Here is a 25,089-nt window from a genome sequence, read left to right on the forward strand (position 1 = left end):
TCCCACTGATTTCACTTCGGAGTAGGCACGCGCGGCATCGTTGCGATGTTAGTGTCACGCGTGTGAGAAGGCTCTACGTCAGGACATTATCCAGGCCCTTCCCCCGGCGCGGGGCATCCAGCTTACACGACGGCGAAGAGCAGGCAAGGGTTTCTCTACAGGCGCTGCAAAGTCTTTCTCGCCGGCCAGGACTCCCTTGCCGACCCAGCTGCTCTGTCGGGCTCTCCCGGAAGCCACCCCGTCCTGGGCGAACCTCGGACGCGCCCGCGTGCGAGAGGGGCTGGCGCCGCGTGCACCAAGGCGCTGCCCCCGTTTTCGGCGCGCGCAGCCAGGAGCTGACCGGGGGAGCGCAGGGCGCCCGCCTTTCCGAGCGCGCGGGACGCCCGTCTCTGGGAAGCCGCCTGCCCGCCCGCGCCCCCAGGTTTCCCGAAGCTCCTCCCTCTTTCTCAGCCCCGCACGGCGGGGGCAAAGGAGAGGCGACCAGCGAGCCGCCCTTCCGGCACGCGCGCGACGCGACGCGAGGCGCCCGGCGAGTTCGGCGCGCGCTCCACCAGGTTCGCGCAGGGCAGCCGCCGCCCGCCCGCGCGCGCTGAGGCGGGGGAATGGCAGAGTCACGAATCCATTAATGAACTCCAGTTCCAGCGGGGACCGGGCTTGCGTTTCCTCCAAGCTCTCTCTTCTCTCTCCCTCCCCCCCCCCCCGCCTTCCTGTGGCTCTGGTCACTGGGACTGATTAATGAATCATGAGGGGGCTGCTGTTAATGCATTTATCTGGGGCAGACTGTACCGCAGCCTTCAGCCGTCACACGGTGGGGTGAAGCGAGAGAGCTTCTTCCAGCCAGCCTTGCGTGCTCCCAAGCACCTGCAGCCGACCTCGCTGCCAGCCAGCCCGCCAGATACAGAGGTCCTGCAACCGGAGAACCGTCGCTCTCCATGGCTCCTGAGGAGGTAATAAGAACGCTGCGGAGGGGGTTTGTTTCGCCTTATTATTACTTGCATAACGAAACCAGCATTCTCTCCCCCCCCCCCCCCCAGCGAAGGAAGAAGGTGGAAAGCAAGGGGGTTATTTTGGGCAGGGGGTACGTGCATTTGGGGGGGGGGTCAATGCTAACTGCTGCTCTAAGGGTTTGGGGTGCCTTTAGTCACCGAGAGTGAAATAAGTCCACGTGTAAATTGTGGTCGTGTGTGTGTGTGTGTGGGCGGGGGGGATGTTGTGCCCGTTAAATTCCTCAGCAGAGCGAGGGAATAGTTAAAAGATGCCCATGCCAGCTAAGACTACATACTGAGTTTCGACTTCTCTCAGCTGATGCTGCAAGGAAAACACCGTTACTTAAAAACACACACACCCAAAGAAAAACCCACCCAAACTTGCGGGTTCTTGGCGGTGCGATGGGGGATAGCTATGAAATATTACAGACAGCTAATGGGTCGACGTTATTTTCCCTTCCTTACACAGGAGTAATGAAGGCTTGCTAATTAATTTACATACTGGGAATTATTTTTGAAGGAAGATGGGAGTACCAGTTCACCCCATCCCAACTGCACCTTCTCCATGGAGTTTTGTCCTCCGAATCTGGGGGATACATTTTATATTGATTCTCTGCTATGATGGTTTGGCTTTGGCTCTTTTCCCTTTCCCCTTACCATTATCTCCAAAGCACTGAAATTAAATTTCCCACTTGGAAAAAGACTGATGCCATTTAAGCTGGTGTCAATTGCAGGGTAACTAATTTAGTTTACAGTAAGCTGCAGTCATTTATTGCAAGCCTTGAGGACGAGTTGTCATTTCTAATCCAAATACAGGAATTCACTTCAGTTGTGTAATTTCTAAGAAGTGAGCTGCCCCAGGGTTCAAGCCTGAGTAGTAGTTATGTGCCTGAGCTAGATGCTTCTCCCAGACATGCGAAGGCTGATGCTGCTGATTCAGTGGTATGGGAAAGGAACTCTGGATGTGCTCAGATGCACCATGCTCCTATTGCCTCACATGGTCCAGGGCTGAACAGTTTCTCTAGCTGAGCGATGTTCCCTGTTAAGCCCTGATTCAAATATATTGGCCAGTGTTAAATAGGTTCCTTTAAAAATAGTGATCTTTTTCAGCGTTAAAATATAGAATGACTGCTACTGTTTAGTTAATAAGTGCTGGATTTCACTTGAATCTTTAAAGAGTAATCATGTACATTCGAGCTCACTAGTAAATAAAATGACTAAGAACTTACAGGCACTCCCAGAAGTCTTATAAAGCTGCTATAGATCCATATAGCTTGACATCATACTTCAATTCAACCCTTTCCATTTTAATAGGTCAGACTCCTTGCGGGGTTTTTTAATCATTCCTTGCTAGTTTTGTTTGTGATGGAGCTAAAATGAATGAATTTTGACGGCATCTTATGTGTATATTATGATATGGTTTTCCATAAAAAACTGGTTTTGCAATATGCAGATATATGCGGGAGGGGAGAAGTGGAGTTGAACATTAGCAGAGCTTTTTTAATATATACTGGCATATTTTACAGAGCAATCTGTAAAACATCTAGGGCAGGAGTAGACTGTAGATCAGGATCTACTGGTTGTTCTCTAGGTGTTTTTCCATAGATCAGCAAGGGTTGAGGTTCCCAGTGATTTAAAAACAGTAACAACAAAAATGGCTCCCCCTTCCCCCCAAATTAGGCTGCTTAAATGAAGGAAAGCTTGGAGAAAAGCCAGGAGTAGATTTTCAAATGAAAGGACTGTGAGCTCAGTTGTGAGACCAAATTCAAATTCCTGAGCATTCTAGCCACTTGGGCCAGTATTTTTCACCTAGTTCCAGCTGGTGGACCTCAGGGTGCCAGTAAAAACAAAGTAAAGCCCACAAGCTTGAAGTGCCCACCCATGATCGATTGTGCAGCTGCACAATATCCAGTATTTATATGGAGACCTGCGAAAAAGGAGGCTGAAAATTCTCTCCTTGTGTTATAAAATCAACCTTATCTGAGAACCAAAGATGACAGCCAGTTCCCTGGTCTGACAGCAAAACCCATCCTGCCACCTTATGAAGAAAAAGTTCTTTAACATGATCCATCTGATATGTCACCTTCAGATGTGGCCATTTCTGACTTTTGAAAGGGAACCAGAAAAGATGAACATAAAGAATTTGATGTGATAGGCTGTATAATCCTTCCAGATTTCAGTAGGCCACCCATTAAATTATGAGATTCCTGCCAACTACTATACCTTCCTGGAAGTAATTTGTTTTAATTCAGTGGGCCTTACCACTCAGTAAATGTCGACAGGAGCAGGCTGCAACGTTTATCGTATTGTAACAAACCTACATTTAATTTGTGTCTGCCTAGGTAGCTTCCAGCTGTTTACAACTGGACTTCACTGAGAGGCTAAAATACAACTAGTTTCCCCAAAGGGCCTTTTCAGGGAGCTCCATTAAAGATGCAGTTATTATCTACTTATTGAGGACAATCCAGAATTCCCTCTCAAGGTTTTGCTTTTGTTGCAGAGACATTACATTTCCTCAACAGTGGATGTGCTATATTTTGTACCTGGGAAAATCAGTTCTTCCTCCAGCTCATATACATTGCTTGGTCGTGGTCTGTGATGCCACTGGTGATAGCAGTACAACTGTCTGCTATGTCCTGTGCCATTTTGTAAACTCTGGTTCTGAAATCTTAATAAGTGATCTCAGTTGGTTGAATCAAGATTTAGTCAAGCTTACAGAAGCCCCATTGAAATCAATGGAAGAAGTTAGTAATGACTAACAAGCCCCATTAATTTCAGTGGGTCTGCTCTGGTCTGGATCTAACCCAATTTCTGTGAACTGGTATGCCATTTCAATTGTTGAGTGTTCATCCAGTGGTGCTAATTTTAAAAGTATCAGTAAACAGCTCTGCCGCCCCCCCCTTCCACACACACATGTACTGTCCCATCATTTATTTCGTTGTTCTTTGCTTGAACTTTTTAATTATTTATTTATGGTTGTGGCTCCCTTGCTTTGCATAGCCATTGCTGGAATTCTGACTTATTTATTTATTTATTTATTGCATTTATACCCCGCCTTTCTCCCTCTCGCAAGGAACTCAAGGCGGCTTACATTATCCTCCTCCTCACCGTTGTATCCTCACAACAACAACCCTGTGAGGTAGGTTGGGCTGAGAGTCTGTGACTGGCCCAAAGTCACCCAGTGAGCTTCCATGGCCAAGTGGGTACTAGAACCCGGATCTCCCGGCTCCCAGTCCGTCACTTCCCCCTTTTCTTTTTTTTTAAGAAAAATTCCAAACAGTGTGACCCAATATCTCTCCCTTCCTTGAAGTAAGAAGTAAGTGCGTCTCTTTCAGTCCACTATGTGGGAATGAGGTGTTATACAACTGGTCTCTTTCAGTCCAGTATGTGGGAATGAGGTGTTAACAACTGGTGCTGGACTGAGGCCAGCGTTAAGTGTAGCAGTAAAAAAAAAAAATAGTTAATCTGGTTATTACCTGTACTGTTATCCCAGCATGTAGGTTACTTTGTAATGACTTGATCAAATAAAAGAATACAGAATTCCTATCTCATTCCTAGCTTTGAACAACTAGATGTTTATGAATACCTTTAATAGTGTCCTGAAGATCCACTCCATGTGGAGATTTTTAAATCTGTGAACCAGGACTTTGTAATGTATTTTTGAATCCTGGAATGTTGATCTCTAGAGGAAACAGTTTGACTTGGCCCTGAGAAATTTGGTTTCAAGTTACTGCTTACCCTAAACTTTCTGAGTAGCACCTGTAAAAATATTAAATCCTGAGGCAAGATCAGGATCAGTGGTTCCCAAATTCCCCCCCTCCGCAAATTTGAAAATTACTGGGGTCTCAGTGGACCATTTGATAAACTTTTTTTGTTCTAAAAATAAAAGTAAATATGTAACTCTTAACAGTGGTAGTCTTCTACTTCTGATGCAATGGATATGTTTGTTTTTGAGCAGAGTTCTGTGAAGTCAGGTATAATGTTTGTCAGCTTTAGCCTCTGGTCAGGTTCAGCATTTATTTGGAGGTACATTGATTGGTAACCTTTCTGCAGACCGCTAGAATGGTGCTTGTGAAGTACCAGTAGGCCAAGGTAGATTACAGTTTCAGAACCTCTGATCTACTTAAATAGTGAATCATGTGAAAAGCAGAACCAGGGTTCTTCTGCTGGAAGTCCCTCATAATTAGGGAAATAGCGTGTCTGGTGGCAAAGGGAATTGTGTCTGGAAGGATAAACAGAACCCCCTCAGGCTTCCCTGCTCCCTTTGAGCCTAGATGCAATCCTCACAGTAGCTGAGGAAATGGATTTTCCTGTCAATAATATATAAACGAACAGTCAGCCCTCTCTAACATTAACAGATTCAATTCAGAGCATTGAAGCAATAGGGCAGATCACATGGGGTATAGCCAATGTGAGTGTTGTAGTTTGCTTGTCAGTTGTAATGAGAATCTCCCTTCCCTGACGTCACTGATTTTTGCGGAGTTGGAACTTCACTCATAGTGCACTTAATGAATGCATTAAGTAGTCTGTGGTAGATCATCTACAGAGGCACAAGTTTCTTCTTGTTCTGCAGCCACCCAGTTCTTCGGTATGTCACAAGTGGGTGAGAATACGAAGTGGAGATTTCTGCACTCACCGCACCATATTCTAACAATTGTAACCTGGCTGGCCCTTTGAATTATTCCATTTATTCTGGTGTTTATAAATGCTTGGAACACTTTGGAAAAACCATCTATGTTTACACTTTCATGTTTTTTTTGTTTGTTTTTGCTTCTCAAAACACTTCTTCCACTTTTTGCTGATCTTCCTGCCATAGTGTCTGGGATGAGGATATGTGCAGCTGATTCATCTTTGTTTTGTCTTGGTTGTACTTGGGAAAGGATTAAACCATTAATGTCTTGCCTTTGGGGAAATGTGCTATAACAGAGTTTGAGAACTTTGGAGCTACTGAGCCTACAATAGACTGGAACGTAGTGTGTGACTTAAGTGGAATATGACTGGCATATGCTGTGCTGCTAACGTGGATGGAGACAAGCAGTGCATCTCTGGTACATAAAGAGGGGTAGAAATCTTCTTTATGTAGCTCTTGTTTTTCTGTTTTGTTACAGTGGCCCAGTTCAGACATAAAGAGTACCCATGGGTTATTTAAATGATAGGTAGTCAGGACTGCGTGGCAGAGAGCAAGCGTACTGCCTCCTGACTTTTTTCCTCTCACAAGGAACCCAAGGTGGCCTACTTGGTCTTCCTCCTCTCCATTTTATCCATGCAACAATCCTTTGAGATAGTTTAGGCTGGCCCAAAATCACCCAGTGAGCTTCACAGCTGAATGGGGGCTAGAACCCGGATCTCCCAAGTCCCAGTCCAACCACTACACCACACTTGCTCTCCAGTGTACTCCATAATATTATGCTCTGTAACATTGTGCTCCATAACATCCAGACCTGGCACCCTGGGTTGTTGAGAGAGAAACAACCCAGAGTTTTAACCTAACAACAAACCATGAGTTAAAACTCTGGGTTGTTTCTCGCTCAACAACCCAGAGTGCTGGATTAGGACATTATGGAGCACAACCAAGGAATGAGGCATTTACGGGTTGTTTACTGAAGCAGAAATTTGGTGGAAGCAGCAAATGCAATGAGGTGGCAGGAGGCTCACTACTGCGTGGTCCCAGCTACCCATGATTTAAACAACCTATGGGTAGTTGTTACATGCAAACTGGCCTCATAACTTCCAGAATTATCATATCAATCATGAAAATAGCATAATGTTTTTAGTGTGGTTTCTCTTCTTTCTTCTCTGTGCTAGTCAGAAAACACTGGACAGAAGGTAGTCTTGTATGTATTTCCTTTACTCTTCTTACTCAATCCATATCAATACCGTTCTGTAACATGGTGTGCCCAGTGTTTAATGATGTGAGTCAAAGACAGTCCCATCTGGTTTTTCAACTCTTGTGACAGGCTGAAGTGCTTGTCTTTTGAAATCTTAAAAATGTAGTGTTACGTATTTCCTGGTGACATATGGTTTAAAAGAAGCTGAGCAGGGCAAAATTGACTGCAATATTGCTCAGCATACTGTAAATGACACACAATTCACTTTATGACTACTGGTCCATATTTGTGGTGATGTGAGCATGCTCTTTTTAGCTTGTTGAGTTGAATATTATTCACTGCTGCTTGACATCATAAATTGTACACCAGCATGTTTAGAGATTAACATGTCAGAAAGATGTTTCTCAAGGGTCAGCTGCATCCATACTACTTTAAGAATTGTGTGCACATAGCCTTCCTAGATGGCATCATCTGTCTTCAAACTGCAAACCTGACAGTTCAGGCTTGCTTAGCTGAGCTATTTATTCTTTGATGGCCTTTCTTACTATCTTACAGGTTGCAACAACCATTTCAACTCATGACGCAAAATGAAATTGTCTGCTACAGCAAACTTCACTTACAAAATAGATTAAGTATGTGAGCATGTTAATTATACAGAGTGTTCATTTGTAGGCCAGCAAGCTTGCACATGAGTTGGAACATTTGCAGAGAATGGGGCTGTTCACACTGGGCGCATTCCACAGCCTTTTTGCATATTTAACCCCCAGTTAGGATGGGGGGGTATGTGACATCTGAACCCAGACTCTATAGGTTAATCATGGATTAAACAACTCACAGGTAACCTAACTACTAGGTTAACTGTGGGTTGTCCGGGTTTGGATGTCATGTAGCACACCCCGATCAGCCCAATGAACATTCAAAATGGCCACAGAATGTACCCAGCATGTGCCACAGTAAATTGTGGGTTAATTAACCCATGATTTGCCACCACTATGTACGGTTTAAGTAAATCAACATGATCTGTTGAGACGGAACGGTGAAGGTAGAAAAATTGCTTGCTTGTATTTAGCCTTGTATCCAATGTTAGTCTAACTGAAGTCCCATTCATTTCAATGGGTCTACTCTAAGTAGAACTAACATTGGATACAACCCTTTGTAGGAAATAATCCACCATAATTGATTGTTTTCTGGCAAGTGCACCTTCTAGCTTAAGACCGTAGGGTATAGTGTTTGGACAAAGATGGAAACAGCCTAATAATTATACTAGTCTTTTATGAAGTACAATGCAAAGGGTTTGAAAGAATCAATATGATTTCAAACCAGTTGGTTCCAACTTGAAAACGACAGGTGTCTCATGAAGTGTAAGACTGGGCTGGGCTTTAGTACTTGGTACAGCTACTTTTGCCCTTGACTATTGTTGCCTGGTTTTTATGGCAAAGCCCTGTAACTTTGTCTGTATTCATTCTTCTTGGTCACCCTATTCCTGTGTCTTTAAAGGCTGAAATTCCTTAAATAACCTAAATTGTAGAAACAGAATAATTTATATGAAATAAATTATATATTCAGATTTTCTAAACTTGTAGAATTTATTAAAGAACATAGGTTTTTCATACCTTGTAGTAGAGATTTGAAAACTATATATGCAGGCTTTGAAAACAAACCATGGAACAATCATAAGGTAAATAAGTTGTTCCTGAACAAGCAGGAAGTAGCTTATGTAAGTGTATTTCTAGCCCTTGGTTTACAAGTTATTCTTCTACTAGTCCAGCAGCCAAAGCCAGATTTTTGGCTCTACTCTAGCAATTTTTGATGCATAGCACTTTTCAGCAATGTTTGTATATTCTGACCATGCAGATTAAGGATCCGAGTGATATATTCAAGATCCATTGTATCTGGAAAAACAGGAAAAGAACCTAATGGCTTAGATCCTAAGATAAGCTAATTTAGGATGCAATCCAATGCACGTTTATACAAAAAAAAAAAGTCCTCCAACTCCCAAATTTGTAGGGAGTTGTAGGACTTTTTTCTTTTTAAACATGCATAGGATTGCGCCCTAAAGGAAGTTCATGGAAGGAAAGGTTCTCATCCACTCCTTCCCCCTTGCAGCCAACTGTGTCCCACGACAACCTCTCTGGATGGTTGGGCCGCCTCCTGAACAACACCGGATGGTGTGTGGGGAGGGGGCTGTAGCAGAAGGGGAAATCACCCAAAATCGGGCTTGGATCCTAAGATAAGTTAACTTAAAGAAGTTCACGGAAGGAAAGTTTTCTGTCCCTTCAATCTTAGGTTCTTATACAATTTGCTGAACTATGCAGCGGAACTAGCTTCAGAAATTAAATGATTCTGGAGACATATGACATATTCATTCAGAGAGAACTTAGAGGTAATAAAAACAAACCACTGTAAATATATATATATATATATATATATAGAGAGAGAGAGAGAGAGAGAGAGAGTTTCCAATGATATTCTCTTAATGGTGCTTGAACTCATAGAGAACTGCCTGTGTAATACTTTTAAATGGAGATCTACTGTGGTGTTAGTGGATAGAGTGTTGGATCAGGGAGACCCAGGCTCAAATCCTCATTGAGCTATAAAGCTCAGTGGGGGTTCTTCGGATTAAGGGGTTCTAGCACCAATAGTAAGAAGGCATTGTGCAGCTATTACATCTTGTTTTCCTTAATAGAAGAAACAGTGGGAAAGCATGGGAAGGTTACAAGTAGAAGATGTCGTCATCTGGGCCCCCTGTAAAATTCTGTGAATGAGGCAGGGTGATGGCATGATAAAAGCCTCATCTGGAAGCACCCTGTGTGACCTTGGGACAGTTGCGCTTTTTCTCAGCCCTACGTACTTCACAAGGTAGTTTTAAATGTGGGTTGGTGGGGAATACCACGTGTACACCCCTTGAAGGAAGACAGGATAAAAGTGTAATCATAGTAATACAAAATTGGTGGCTTTCAAAACATAAGACCGGGTTTCTAAGTCTCTATGCTGATCTTCCAGAGTTAGGTACTCAATCTCCATGGTTTCCCCATTAGTGTAATGCTAAAGCCAGTACAGGTTCTTCATGTCCACTACCATTTGAAGTCATGTTGGCCAGAGTATGCCTTCTCAGTTGTGGCACCAAAACTATGGAATGCCCTTCCCTGGAAGAATGCTTGGCACTCCTCTCCGGATTTTATCATCACTGGCTGAAGACCCTGTTGTGTAAGTAAGCTTTTGAGTTGTCTACTCCTGGAACCTGAATTTGTTGTTAGTTCTCATTGGTATTAACAGTTGTATTTGCTCCTTTGTACCTTGCTAAATTGTTTTTCAGTTTGATTATTCTTATCATGGTTTTGCTATTGATGTTAGCAATTTTGAGTATAAATTTAGAAGTGGAAAACGGGAGAGAAAATTCATGAAGATGATGATAAATTGCTTGCTTACAAAGATCCCACGGCATGAGCAGAAATTACTGCTATTTATGTAAAGGGGAGGCCACTGATTCCACCTCTTAAGTAGCCTTCTGGGTCCCAGAAAAGCTTCTTTGAATAGTGCCTTTACTCTCTGGAACCAGTCTTAGTGGGACAAGGGTAGCTGAAGATGAAGGAAATTGGCAGTCACTGCTACTTGCACAGTAGAATATTTGGATCCAAGCCAACGTTCTTAACATAGATCAATGTATAATGAGACATAAGTTTATGGCACAACATTGGAGAGTGGTAGGAAGAAAACCAGAGTATTCTGGAACTTTCTGTTTTGCCATTTTTTTTAGTAGTGTAGAAGTTGGTTAGCACAAATTTCAGTTGATGTGTTCTACAGTATTAACTTTTGCAAAGTAAGCTTTCTTCTGACTTCCATGAAATTATTTTCTTAGCTATAGCAAGGTTTCCAAGCATTGCTGTTGTTTTCTCCCCATTGCTGTTTTTAAAAAATGTACTTACTGCAGCTGCTCTCAGCCTTCCCTTCACAGAGTGATGCTGAAAGAGGCTTACCACTTTGATAGACTTTTGTATGACAGTTGGTGAGACAGAATAGTCTCAGCCAGTTCCTACTCTGAGGCCCTAGGAAAAAAGCAGTGAACTTTGAGCAGTGGTGAGGGAGCCTTTATTCTATACACTCAGGCAGGGACTGTTGTCTTTTTTATTTCCGAGATTAACTTTACAGCTGTAATATCATCTTTCATAAATTGTATACTCAGTGGAAATGGGGTTTTATTAATACTAAGTGCTGACTAACAGCATACACGCTACATAAGAGAAATATTATTTGCATATGTTTAGGACTATTACGTAACTCCCATTGAAATTAGTTTAAATGACTGTGTGTGTATGTGTGTTATTTTTTTCATTACCAGGGACTATGATGTCATCTGCCATCCCCCTCAGAATTCCCTGTTCACTCTGAGCTTAGGTGCGATCCTCACAGTTATATATTCCAGTTAATATTTTCAGTAGGGTGAAATTGTCAGTGAACTTTGTAGCACACATGTGTACACACACACATACACACACATGCTTTTAATATCTTAAGTAGAGAAAGGAAGGGAACAGCTTTTTACTGCTCACAGCAGAATGAGTATTTATTTATTTCTATTTAAATCCCACCCTTCAGAAAAAATATATCCCAGGGCACATAATGACACCATTAAAACATATAACAGTAAATTTATTATTTTGTAATATTAAAAAAAACTCTGATAAACAAATTCATCAATCTGCAGCAGAGCTGACCTGTCATGAATACCCAGTGAGCAAATAGGTCGTAGTCCTGCACCAAGATGATACTAAGGTTGATGCATCCTCTTGGGACAGGGCATTCCAAGTTGGAGTACCACTGTTAGCTGGGATTAGTGAGACTCAAAACCCAAATGCAATTTCTAGAGCACCTTTATTTAGATAGAATGCGGTTTAGTTTAATCCATTCACACTTTCCACATTCTTTCAGATAGTTATCCATGTTAGAGCAACAGCCTGATAGCCAATCAGGCTGTATACCCAGAAGCAGGAGGTGAGCTGCAAGCAGCTGCTTCTTTGCTGTTCCAGTCTTCCTTAAAAATTTTGCTGATTTGGGGGTATCATAAATACTCCCTTTTTCCAAGCCTTTATGCCGTGTGGACAAACATGCCTGTTGACTACGTGTCCTAGTTGCACATAAATTGGGCTCATCTTATTGATGCTAAAGGACATCACCTTCCCTCAGAGGTCTTTGACAGCCACTTTACCTGCTGGCACTCATCCGACCTTCCCTTCAGGTTTATCTTGGACATTCCTTTGTCCATTGCCTTCTTCCAAAGTCCACTGATCAACTGCATCTTGTTGTTCACATTCCTTGGTCAGCTTTGCATGTACACACACTTTGGTTTTCCCTATTATTTGGCCTTTACTACACATTTCTCCTGGTAACTTTTTCATTCATACCTGAGGAACCCTCTCACCCAAGAAAGGGGGCCGTTAAGATAATAAGAACAGCCATGCTGGATCAGACCGAGGATCCATCTAGTCCAGCATTCTGCTCACCCAGTGGCCAACCAGCTGTCAGCTAGGAAAGCACAAGTAGGACACAAGTGCAACAGCACCCTTCTGCCCATGTTCCCCAGCAACTGGTGTACATAGGCTCACTGGTTCTTATACTAGAGGTAGTACATAGCCATCAGGACTAGTAGCCATTGATAGCCTTCTCCTCCAGGAATGTATCTAACCCCCTTTTAAAGCCCTCCAAATTGGTGGCGAATTCCATAGTTTAACTATGCACTGTGTGAAGAAGTCCTTCCATTTGTCTGTCCTGAATCTCCCACCAATCAGCTTCATGGGATGACGCTGGGTTCTAGTATTGTGAGGAAGGGAGAAAAATGTCTCCCTATCCGCATTCTTCACACCATGCATAATTTTGTACACCTCTATCGTGTCTCCCCTTACCCTCCTTTTTTCCAAACTAAATAATCCCAGCTGTTGTAACCTTCTCTCATAGGGGAGATGCTCCAGCTCCTTGATCATTTTAGTTGCCCTTTTCTGCACTTTTTTCAGCTATACAATATCTTTTTTAGGTGTGGTGACCCGAACTGTACACAGCATTCTGAGTGTGGTTGCACCATAGATTTGTATAAAGGCAGCATGATATTGGCAGTTTTATTCTCAATTCCTTTTCTAATTATGCCTAACATGGAGTTTGTCTTTTTTACAGCAGCCACACTCTTGGTCAACATTTTCACTGAGCTGTCCACCACAACCCCAAGATCTCTTTCTTGGTTGGTCACCGCTAGCTCAGATTCCATCAGTTTATACTTGAAGTTGGGATTTATTTATTTTTTGCCCCAACATGCATCACTTTACACTTGTTTACATTGAACTGCATTTACCATTTGGATGCCTGTTCTCCAAGTTTGGAGAGATCCTTTTGGAGCTCCTCATAATCCCTTTTTGTTTTAACCACCCTAAATACTTTAGTGTCATCAGCAAACTTGGCCAATTTACCACTCATTCCTAATTCCAAATCATTTATGAACAAGTTGAAAAGCATTGGTTCTAATACAGATCCCTGTGGGACCTCACTGTTTACTTCCCTCCATTGGGAAAATAAACCATTTATTCCTACTCTCTGCTTTCTGTTCTTCAGTGGGTTACTGATCCATAAGAGGACCTCTCTTCTTATTCCATGACTGCTAAGTTTGCTCAGGAGTCTTTGGTGAGGGATTTTGTCAAAAGCCTTTTGGAAGTTCAGGTAAACAGTGTCTACCGGATCACCCCTGTCTACATATCTATTGACACTCTCAGAGAACTCTAAAAGGTTAGTAAGACAGAACTTACCTTTGTGGAAGCCATGTTGGTACTTTTTCAGCAGGGCTTGTCCTTCTGTATGCTTACTAATTTTATCTTTAATAACACTTTCAGCCATTTAACCTGGAACAGATGTCAAGCTACCCAGCCTGTAATTTCCAAATCCCCCCTGGATCTCTTTTTAAAAATTGGTGTTACATTGGCCGTCTTCCAGTCCTCTGGTATAGAGGCTGATTTTAGGGCCATTTTGCATATTTTGGTTAGAAAATCAACAATTCATATTTGAGTTTTTTGAGAACTCTAGGATAGATACCATCTGGGCCTGGTGATTTATTTGCTTTCAATTTATCAATAAGGTTGAGAATTTAATCTTTTGTCACCACTGTTTGCCCCAGTTCCACAAATGCCCTTCCTGAAAACATCAGTTCAGGCACAGGTATCTATCCTATATCTTCCGCAATGAAGACAAATTAAAAGAATGCATTCAGTTTCTCTGAAATCTGCTCGTCCTCCTTTAGCTCCATTGTCATTACATGATTTTGTGCAACACCATCATGAATAAGGTAGTCTTTGTATTGGTTAAACAGGAGATGCAACAGGAGACCATGGGCACATCTGGAAATATGGGAAATGGTGGTGGGCACCACCAAATGATGGCTGCTGTGAGGGTCTGGCTAGTCACAAAGGACAAGTAACTTGCCCAAGACACTCAGTAAAAGGCACAGAGTTGGCTGAGCCCCAAATGCCAAACCACATATTTGACCCCAAATGGCACCACAGAATACACATTTCACAGAAGGCAAACTGGTGAGGTTCACTGACAAGTAATGTGCCAGCCAACCCATCCTGGACAGGCCCAAGACATTTTGCCGCCTGACATTTTACTGTTCTCCCCAGTCTTTCTCCCACACACCGCAAGAATACCACCCAAATACACACGCCTGCTCTCTCTCACCCAGGATCACCTGCCACAAATCTCTGTTCTTCACCCCCCTAACAGCCCCACCCATCCATATACACACAGATCCTATTCATTCATCTCATACTCAAAACACACACACACACACACACTTGTCCCACCCTTCTTTTTGTCCCTGAAAGTTGCTCTCCAGGCCTCCCCCTGCTGCCCTTCCTAGACCCCTCCCCCCCACCACCTATCAAGCAGCAGGTTCCCTTTCTTTCCCTCTCTTTTTTACATCTGGTAGCTGGATTTGCTGCAAACGGTAGTGCTGGTCTCCAGCCACCGTCCACATGTGGACGTCTAGAAACATTCTGTGAAAATGACGGTGTGGGTGGCCAGAAGCTAGTGCTTCCCTTTGCAGCATTCCCAGCCACCTGGTGTAATGTTTTTCATTACTTGTTTTAGTTGGTAGGGACAAGAGCTCCTACTTGGAGGACTCTGAGGAAGGTGTCTGTGGGTGCTGCATTGAAGAAGACAGACTTAAGAACGTGCAAGCCTCAGTCTGATTTCTTTATAATGGGGAGAATATATATATATGTGTGTGTGTGTGTCCTTTTAACAACTATTTTCCTCTTGAGCTCTCTTATTACTTCCTCATTGTATACTTGTTTTTAAGTGATAGACAACCATATTGGCCAAAGTATTATTGTTCGAGGATTCATTTCTCCAAGTCTGTAAAATCTCTTCATGAATAAGCTACGAGAGGATATTGGATTCTTCATATCAAGATCATTTTGTTTAAATGTCTGGAAACTAGTGCATAGGTTCTCCTTTGGGGAGAACAAAGACCATTTGTGTGTTTGTTCTTAACAGCAGACAAATCTCTTTGGAACGTTGAAACATTCCGAATTTGGGAGAAATGACTGTGGGGTTGTCGGCAATGGCAATCAAGTCTGAAATGAAACATCCCTAGCAGTGTAGAACAAAGCAAGCGCCAGACTCTGATCTTTATTTTGCCAAACTAGAAAAGTATATTTCCCAAAACCATATGAAAGCATCTTGACAATGCTCCATTTGATAAAAATAAATGCTGCTGCTTTCATTCTGATGGTGTTTTTTGTTTTGTTTTTTTGTTTTAGCAGAGGTGTTTAGGTGTGCATGAAAGTCATAGTTATTTATGCCTGGGTTTTGGTATCTGTGCTCTTGACAGGTGTCAACAATTTTGGGGCAGCCTTGCTGGCCAACCCCAAAATTGCAAGTGCCAGCTTTCCCTCCACAAGCATTTCCCAAGGGAAAGGCCAGCTTTGGGGAAGAGACTGTGCTGGTGGGTGCTGCTTCCTGAAGGTTCATGGAACACCTTTGAACAGCAATGCCCAATGCTCCGTCCACCTAGTTTATCCCAAGAGAGAAACTATCACGGAAGCCCAAGGGAAAGCCTTGGGGGAAGTGTGCACTCTTGGGCACCTCTTCCTAAACATTCACTCTGCTTTTACATTCAAGCTGAAGTGTCCAATGCTTCTCCAACCCCCTTTTATGAGCCAGGGCAGGAAATACCAATGAGGATGGGGAGGGTTGCTGGTTTGGCCCTGTGTGGTGAAGGCTTATCAGGCACTTTCACCATACAGCTCCCAAACACCCCACAGCCCTCTTCCCAATTTCGGAACGGGGAAGGAGGTGGTGGATCATTGCTCAGATGATCCCACCCAACTCTGCAATGTCAACATTCCAAAGAAGACTAGCTGCTCATCACCTTTGCCAGAGCACAGCACCACAGTCCCTGTGGCCATTGTATTTGTTAAATCTTGGTCCTTGGCAATAGGCTGTCATAGGGAAAGCACAAAATGTATCTTCTACAAGGCTGCTGATGTTCAGCATTCAAACTAATCTTCTTCCTTCGTCAGTCTTTAAAGCCAAACTGCCAAATCCCCTTGGGGCAGCGACCTGTTCTTCGTATATGAATGGTGATATGTAAGTTGTAATAAATCATTTCAACAGTTGTTTGACCTAGTTGTTTAAGAGCTGCAGCAGCAGTTCCACTGTATGTATGGATATTGCGCAAGTAAGGTGTCATGTAGTAATATTTCTTATATGATATATAGCAAATAGCCAGCATTTGAGCAGTTCATTATAAGGCATAGGTGATGATAACATTTCATTGCATATTTCCTAATGCAAGTGCCACCTGTCAACACTGAGAAGCCTATAAAATTGTCAAGGTTGAAGGCGAATGAATCAGTGGTCTGTTTGCACCTCTCTTGCTGTGCCTAGAAGAGTAAAAGATCAATGTAGCTCAGCACTGCCTCACTAAAGCTTCCACTTTGAGAACATGTGTGCATATTTTTGAAGATATTAGAAAAGAAAAGAAATTATGAGAAAAATCATATGTAACTCTTACTGAGCAAAGTAATGAGAACTGGAGGGGGGGTGGGCAGGAAGACAAGTTCACTTTTATATTTGAGGGAAGAGGAAGTTGAGTGGAAACGTAATAGGAGTTCTGATGGTTCTCACCCAGTCATAACCATTCGTAAGAAGCACAGGAATCTTACTGAATTATGTATTCTGCCATCACCATTTACTCCCCACATATAAGAACATATGAAAAGTTAACAGAGAATCAGTGGATTAATCTAGAAGAGGGGGAGAAAACAAGTAGTAGTGGGGAAGCATGTGAGAACTGTCTCCAGTTTGGGGGGGGGAACCTCAGGCAACACGATCCTAGTGTCTTTTCCCCTCATCCCAATGAGCCTACCTTCTCCTTGCTGCCATTGCTCCTGCTCCTTTTCACTAATGTAGCCTGTTTTCTTTCCAGGGAGAGAGCTGGTGAGCACAGCCATTCCACCTACTTCTCACTGCCATCAGTCACTTGACCTTTCTTGCCCAGAGGGGAAAGGATGAGCAAGCTGGCAGTTGCAAACTTAAGAAGCATTAGGGGGTCAGGGGCTCACCTGCAGGGCACTGGTGGGTATAGAGGTGTGAAGGCCTGGAAAAAAACATAAAAGATGGGGGGTCCCCCTTTTTTTCCGAGGATCATTTTTGCTTTTTTAAAAAAATTGAACATCTTTGGATTATGAAGTATTTTCTTTTAGAATTTAAGACAAAGTATATATTTTTATCCAGCCTTTACTCCCCCCCCCCCCCAGTGATTTTAAAAAACTGTAAAATGTCTGGAAATAATGAAGCCATGGGGAAAAATGGTTTTTTAATCCTGTCTGTACGATTCCCAGCATAGTTATTTCTTTCATTCCTTGTTAAAATTATTGATCTAAAGTATATTTTACTGATAGACATTTACGCTCAGTTTCCCAACATGTGAGTAGAGTCACTATTGTGCATTCTTGACAGTAACTGTGTATTCTTGACAGTTTAGGTTTTGTTCTATAGAATCCTGTGTTTTTGATGTTGTAGCAGTCATTTAATGTAGTTTATTTATTTATTTATTTATTTATTTATTGCATTTATATCCCGCCTTTTTTCCTCTTGCAAGGAACCCAAGGCGGCTTACATGATCCTCCTCCTCTCCCTATTATCCTCACAACAACAACCCTGTGAGGTAGGTTGGGCTGAGAGTCTGTGACTGGCCCAAAGTCACCCAGTGAGCTTCCATGGCTGAGTGGGGACTAGAACCCGGATCTCCCAGCTCCCAGTCCAACACTCTAGCCACTACGCCACACTGGCTCTATTGTACTGAATAGAGTACAATAGTTGTACTCTATTCAGAAAATTACAAATTTACTATCTGAGTTTACTTCTAAATGTTTTAAAATATAATGATAATTTTGTGAGCAAATTATAAAATTATGTAAAATTATAAATTATACTTAACTTCAGGAACAGAAAGGCTGCTTTATGTTCCTTAAGCAGCCCCCCGCCCCAACCGGGAGCCCTCCGGAGGTTTTGAACTACCGTGCCCAGCATTTCTGACCATTGGCCATGCTGCCTGAGGCTGATGGGAGCTGAAGTCCAAAATATTTGGAGGGTACTAGGTTGGGGAAGGCTGTCTTAAAGCAACAAAGTGACTTTAGATCTGTAAAGAGTGCTTTAAAAAAAGTATTTAAAAAAAAAAATTCCCCAAACTTTCCATCCCCCCCCTCAAAAAAAAACCCAGAAATTTTTGTTTTTTTCCATGGCCTCAGCATTTTCAGAAATTGTACATCTCTAGGCAGGTGCCCTTGGAAATTTGTAGGGTTTGTATGTGTTATGTTTATACACTTAGTATAAACTGAAGAATTAACTTCAACTGTACTGGAAACCTGATGGGTTTGGGATATAAGACTGGTTGTAGAACTCTAGCATGCTGTGTTCCTGCGTTTGCTTCCACTGATTTGGAATTGCCAGCAGTTCCTCAGTATTCATAATGTGTATCATATTTTGTTCAAAAATATCATGACAAAAAAATAGAAACACTGTAAACTTGCATTAAAAACTGACTTCAGCAAAGCTTTCACATTTTAAAGCACCTGAATCATAGAAGATGTTTTGGGATATCAGGTTTTCATGCCTAAAGCTAGAGTATATGTTTAAATTATCCTAGTAATATTGAACAAGTACATCTGTTCTCTTCATAAGTGAAATATGAAGTGATAGTTTTATTAGAATGATGAAACTTCACTGCCAATGCAGATGCTATTGTCTCATTAATTTCAGTGAGACATGCTGGTCTTCTCTATTCTGGATAGATTAGCTAGTTCTGAATCTCATGGCAGTCCTTTCTTATTCTAGTTATTTATGTGTATATATAACTTTGAAACTGGAGGCTCCCAGAGTTATTGCCTATATTTTAAATATATATACTTACCTTTTTTAGTTTTGGTATGACTAGGACTCAGAAGCTGTAATCCTTGCTTCCTCCACCACCCTGGTGATCTTCTACCTCCTTGCAAGTGAATTTGCTTTCCTTGTTTATTTCTAGGAGGTGGTTCACAGATGCAGGTTTGTCAGTACCTTGATGACTAGCAATTAGCTGACTTATTTAAATGTATTGTGTTTGAGTTGAAATATACCTTAGTAACTTCTCATATAGATTACTGTAGCACACTCTGCATGGCATGGCTCAGGAAAAGTATTTGGAAACTACAGCTAGTGCAAAACTCAGTGGCCAGACTTGTGTATAACACTGGTCTTGGAACAACTTCACTGGCTTCCAGGTTGTTTCCAAGCACAATTCAAGGAGCTGGTTCTTATCTATAAAGCCCTAAATGGTTAGGGGCAAGGCTATCTGAAGCAGGTAGAAATTCATGAGAAATTCATTTATGAGAAATTCATTTCAGTTTGTTTTTTATCAAGATTTACCTGGTTTGCACCTTCTGGGCTGAACACTGCCTCCGATGCAATCTGCTGTTGAAGTTCGTATATTTCTGAGCTTGCACTGTGATTCGTGGACTGAAATAAATGCATTCTACATCATATGTACATTTGAAAAATGTGCACATACACTGTGGGAGAACAATGTGTACATTTCAAAGATGTACACAACTGATGTGTACATTTGGGAAAAATAGACATGAAAATACGTAAATCTGGAGAACTTTGGCAAGCTCGAGTTTTGCTGATTCGCATGTCCCTAATCTGAATGTCCATCTCCTCCTATGTGAGGAGATTATATGCCCATAATTATATAGGAAATTATATGCCCATAATTTGCAATGATCATTGGAGTCCCTGCTATATATCCCACCACCTAGAGAGCCTAGGAAGGGGGTGGTGCGGGAGAGCGACTCAAGTCAGGCCTTTTTCCTGTAGCTGCACCCTAGGGAGGTTAGATCGGCTCCTTCTTTGTTTTGGTGCATACAGGCAGAGGAGATAGTGCTGTTCTATCAAACCTTTAATGGTGTTTAGTAGTAACTCTCTTTTAAATTAATGTTGCTTATTGAAAGTTGTTTTAGCTCTTTGATTTTACAACGCATGAGATCTATTTATTTATTTTGGTGATTTCTATATATCCCCTCAACTAACTGTTAGGTGGAAGGGTGATTAATACAATTATTAATCAAAAATATGAAAGTTATATCTATGGCCCATTCTTCACACATGCAAGGAATTGATGTTGCGCTAAGGAAATGATGAGCACAAGTGTGAACCAGGTTTTTAGCATTTCACAGACAGTTGACATCTTTGTTAATTGGGCCTAATTCATTGGATTTAAACTTTCCAAACTTCTGTGGAGATTAGATAGCTTGTTAGATGTGCATTTCCCCCACAGTTTGGAAGAACAGGCAGCATACGTAGGCTAGTATCAAACTTGTGATATTGTGCCATATTGTGTTGTGAAGTGGCTTTTTCATGGGATTAATCTTGTTACTTTGGGCATTACAGAAAAATTGGCAACTGTAGTTTGCCTTCTTCCTCTATCTGCCCTACTACAAATTAATAAAATTGCTATATAACGTATAGCCTTTTGCATGTCTAAAGGATCTGACAAGCCATGAAACAGGGGAGTTATTTTTGGTACTCCACTGCCGCCATCATCATCATCATCATCATGTAAAGTCCAGGTGGAAGGCCCAATTCATTGTGCTTCAGGATAAACTCCAAGTACCTGGATGTCATCTTAGTGATGCCACATCCAATGTAATCGAATAAACTCAGTTGAATCCAATACAGTCATTTGAATAATTGCTTGCTATATTCATATCTGGTTAGCACATCTGTAGTAGAGATAATTTAATGATATGTAATTGATAGTAAAAACTTTATACTCTTGCATTGAGGAAAATAGGGCAGGGGAGAAATAATTAGAATACAGGAATTGCTTTTCTCTTTGTAAGAGACCCCTGCATTCTGAATCTTTTCTAGATAAGCCAGTCATTCTAACGCTAATCGAAACATCAATAAAGTCCAATTTTGATTACTATGTGTGTAGGAAATGATATTGCACCTTTCTCATACTTGCATGGCAATGCACTTGTAAAATTGTCCTTTGATCCTATAGGGAATTGTTCTACTTTGCTCCTATAATGAAGCAGTTTCCTTTAATCAAATGAAAACCAATGGGGATGCAAAAACATCTAGCATGGCTTTATTTTGCCCAGTGGGGTACATTTTGAATTAACTCTATCATGTATTACCCAGAAATGCAGTAAAAGCATTTAAAATAAAATACAGATGTGTAACATATTTAAGTTATTCACTAACTCCCTCCTTGAAATTCAGTTGAACTATTGTTTTTTTTTTAAAGTTAACCTGAGCTAAAACATATTCTTGCTAAAATGTAAAAGTACAGTGTTGCCCTGGGATGCTAAACTGAAGGCAGTCTAGTGGAGTTCTCCAGCAGCCACGGCAGTCTCATTCATACTTTATATAATGTATTTTAATGGGGTTTTTTAATTTTTGTGAACCACCCAGATAGCTTCGGCTATGGGGTGGAATAGAAATATAATAAATGAAATGAAATACCTCTGGGAATATCAAAACTAACTTTCACATGGTAGAGGCCGAAATCCAACGTTACATTTGGAACTCCTACCCCTCTATCCTGTTGCGGTTTTGTCATATGCTTACAGAATATGGTGGCATAAGCACAACTTGGACTAGCCAATTACAAATTTTGCTTATCTGAAGCAATGCAAGTATTTCATAATTCTGTTCTATCAAGGAAGGTAGTTGTGAATCTTGAAAGGATGTGACATTCCTTATTTTTAGTTCTGTCATATCTGCTGGAATGCAATTAATTCTTGGGCTATCAGCTCAGAAGTACTACCAGTCTAGTCCTGAGACTATTCCATGCTGAAAATAGTACTTTACCTTCTGATATGGTATCTAAGAAATGGTAGGGTTTATGTATGAATCTCACATTTTCATGACATGAGCTCTGTTGTTATCAGTGATTTCACACTGGTGCTTGTAGGTTGCATTAAGAGGGTCTACTCCATAAAGGACTTAGTGATTCCTTGCACCTTGTTGCTTCTGCAAAACCAGCAAGTAGTTTGCCGCTTCTGGATTTTCTTCAAAGTCTGGCCACAACGAGCCATAGTTTGTGCATCACCCCTCCTGTCTCTCTCTCTCTGCTTTCTTCTGGGCCTTCACTGGGCCTTTCTGCTGTAAGTATTTCATTTAGACCGCAATCCTATACACACTTTCCTAGGGCTAAGTTCCACTGACATGCATAGGATTGCACTGTCTTATTGTACTATCCAGCATTCTTCTGGCCCTTCGTTCTGCTGCTTCCTGAACTGAGCTCTAGCCATAGCAGTGCTCTCTTTCCCCCTTAACTTACTCAGTTCCTGCTTTGCCTGCAATCATATGACCTGTGGAATGACCTCTTGGATCAGTTCTGACATAATTTCTGTTGATTGCTCTAATTTACTGCTGTGCCTTGCAGATGTCCTTCCTAGCTAAGATATCTGGCCTAACTGACAGAATATTCTTAATTTATTTTGAGACAGAATTTGAGGTTTCAGATGGAAGAACCGTGAGAAGTTTTGGTGCTTTAAATATAGATATCCTGGTTAATCTGTGAAGTGTAGACATCCAGGGAGATTTTTAAAAGGTATATATCAAACCTAAGAAAAGGAAGCGTAGTGGCTGAAAACAGGATCAATAAATTCTGTTTAGTTAGAGAGGAAGATACCACTGTAGTTGAACAGGGAAAGTTTTTTCTATTTTTTATGGTGCTAGGCTTGTGGTATTGAAAGGAAGGCTTCCAGATTTGCATATTATACTAAATTAGAAGGAACAACACAGTCACATTTTGAATTAAAGAACTTCGGTTCAGGCTAATAGCTGTGAGATGTCATTTAATATGCAATGGCTCTCAGGGCAAAGATTAAAAATGAAATTGGCGCTTAATGGAAGGTATTAGAAATGACCAGAAGAGGAATATGAAGGGACTGGCAAAAGAAATCCACAGTATGTGTTACAATTGTCGTACCTAGCTTTAGGACAGTAAAGGTAAACATTCAACACAATATGTTACAGTTCACAGAATAGATAGAATGCTGCTAGTAAGTACCTCCTCAAGATTTACTTAAATTAGTTGAGGGGGCTAAAAACTTAATTGCGTGGTTTATATGCCTTCCTGTTTAGTCAACTAATTTCACTGAGTTCAGAAAAGAGGCAAAATATCCCTTGAGGAGAAGGATATCAATTGCTACTTGTCATGATGGCTTTATTCTACCTCCAGGGTCAGAGGCAGCATACCTCCGAATACCAGTTGCTGGGAAACAACCGTAGGAGAGGGCTGTTGCCCTCATGTCGTCATTGTGGGCTTCCCAACGGCATCTGTTTGACCCCTGTGGGAAAGAGGATGCTGGACTAGATGAACCCTTGGTCTGATCCAGCATAGCCTTTGAGGGCTAATTGAACTTCCTAAAGTTGCACACTGTTTTAACTGTTTTATTGTTTTAGATTTTCTAATTGGTATTAGCTTGTGTAATGGCTTAATATGCTTTTAGCTCTTTAAATTATTCATTGTTTCATACTGTTTAAATTGATTTTATCTGTATGCCACCCTGAGTTCTTAATGATATAGGCAGGATACAAATGTTTTAAATAAATAAATGTCACTTTTAGCTGTGTTCGTTCATAACTCTGTCCCATCCTGTTTCCACATTAAAACTGCAATTGGGGGACAGGGTATATATGGGAGAATTCACATGTAAATACATATTTTGAATGTCTTTCAAAATGCACATTTATAAATATATGTTACCTGCAATATGTGTTTTAAAGACATTTTTATCAGAGCTTTTTTGAGCTGAGAACTGCAACACAAAATTTGGAGAAATGCAAAATCTGAAGGATAATTATGTTCTGATCCTGTCAGTTTGTAGTGGAATTTGCAAAGAATGAATTCGTCAAGTAAATCAAAGTCATAGTAATGCACAAAAATAGTAACTCCTTCATTGTAGCAAGGAGTTGATGTTTTTGCTATTGCTTTTTCAAAATCTAGATTTATCAAAATTGTTCCCCAGGATTTGGCTTATTAGGTTACTAGATCTTCTTTCTAACAGCAACACCAAGTAATCTGTGTTTGATGTCTGGGCTTCATTTAGACCAGCATTTAAAAATCTCTTTATTGTTCTTACAGGCTACTGATGTACACCAGCACATATGTACATTGATTAAATCACACCACAATGAGGAATTCTGCTAGATTACAAATATTTCTTTTTGAATTGATTTAATTATTGCACACACAGATCACCTGAAAGGAACAAAACAAAAATTAAAATACATGGATTAAAAGTTGTGGCAAACTGTACATGTCCCAATGCTAGAAATCAATGCTAGAAGTTTTCCACGTTCAACGTGGAAGGCAGACAGCGTGGAATACAAGGTTGTGCGAAGCCACAGAACAAAAATGGAATGATGGGAAAACTGCTGGTCCTGACTTAAAATTTTGAGTTTATTGTGGCTCAGTCTATTCCAGTTCAAAGACTATGGGGTCATCTACACTGCACCGCTTTCAACCTTCACTCCATCATAACTGCGCAGCATTGTAGCTGTGAATTAGCTTCTGCTGCAATACATGTGTGATTTACCTCAGACTTCTCCAACGGGAAAATCCTCTGTGCCCTGACACATGGCTGTTGAAGTGAAGTAAACTGCGGCAGTCACACTGCACTCCCCCCCCATTATATTTAAATGCGCAACTGCATGGGCACGTGATGGTGGGGGTG

The 25,089-nt window shown here is 41.4% G+C and overlaps 1 protein-coding gene across 2 annotated transcripts in view; it reads left to right on the plus strand.

The window, feature by feature from the left end:
• The first annotated feature begins 326 nt into the window (after positions 1-326).
• LOC146350858 (heparan sulfate glucosamine 3-O-sulfotransferase 1-like) overlaps positions 327-25,089 on the plus strand; it is a 108,373-nt gene continuing 83,610 nt past the window's right edge. Inside the window, exon 1 of one of the 2 annotated variants that reach the window (XM_084845909.1) lies at positions 327-947. The gene's annotated coding sequence lies outside the window, so the exon portion shown is untranslated. The remainder of the gene's footprint in view (positions 948-25,089) is intronic. The other variant, XM_084845908.1, reaches the window with a different exon arrangement.

The sequence above is a fragment of the Heloderma suspectum genome, chromosome 3 (assembly GCF_057233095.1).
Source record: "Heloderma suspectum isolate Gila_16-S chromosome 3, 16-S_ref, whole genome shotgun sequence".
NCBI classification, from domain to species: Eukaryota; Metazoa; Chordata; class Lepidosauria; order Squamata; family Helodermatidae; genus Heloderma; species Heloderma suspectum.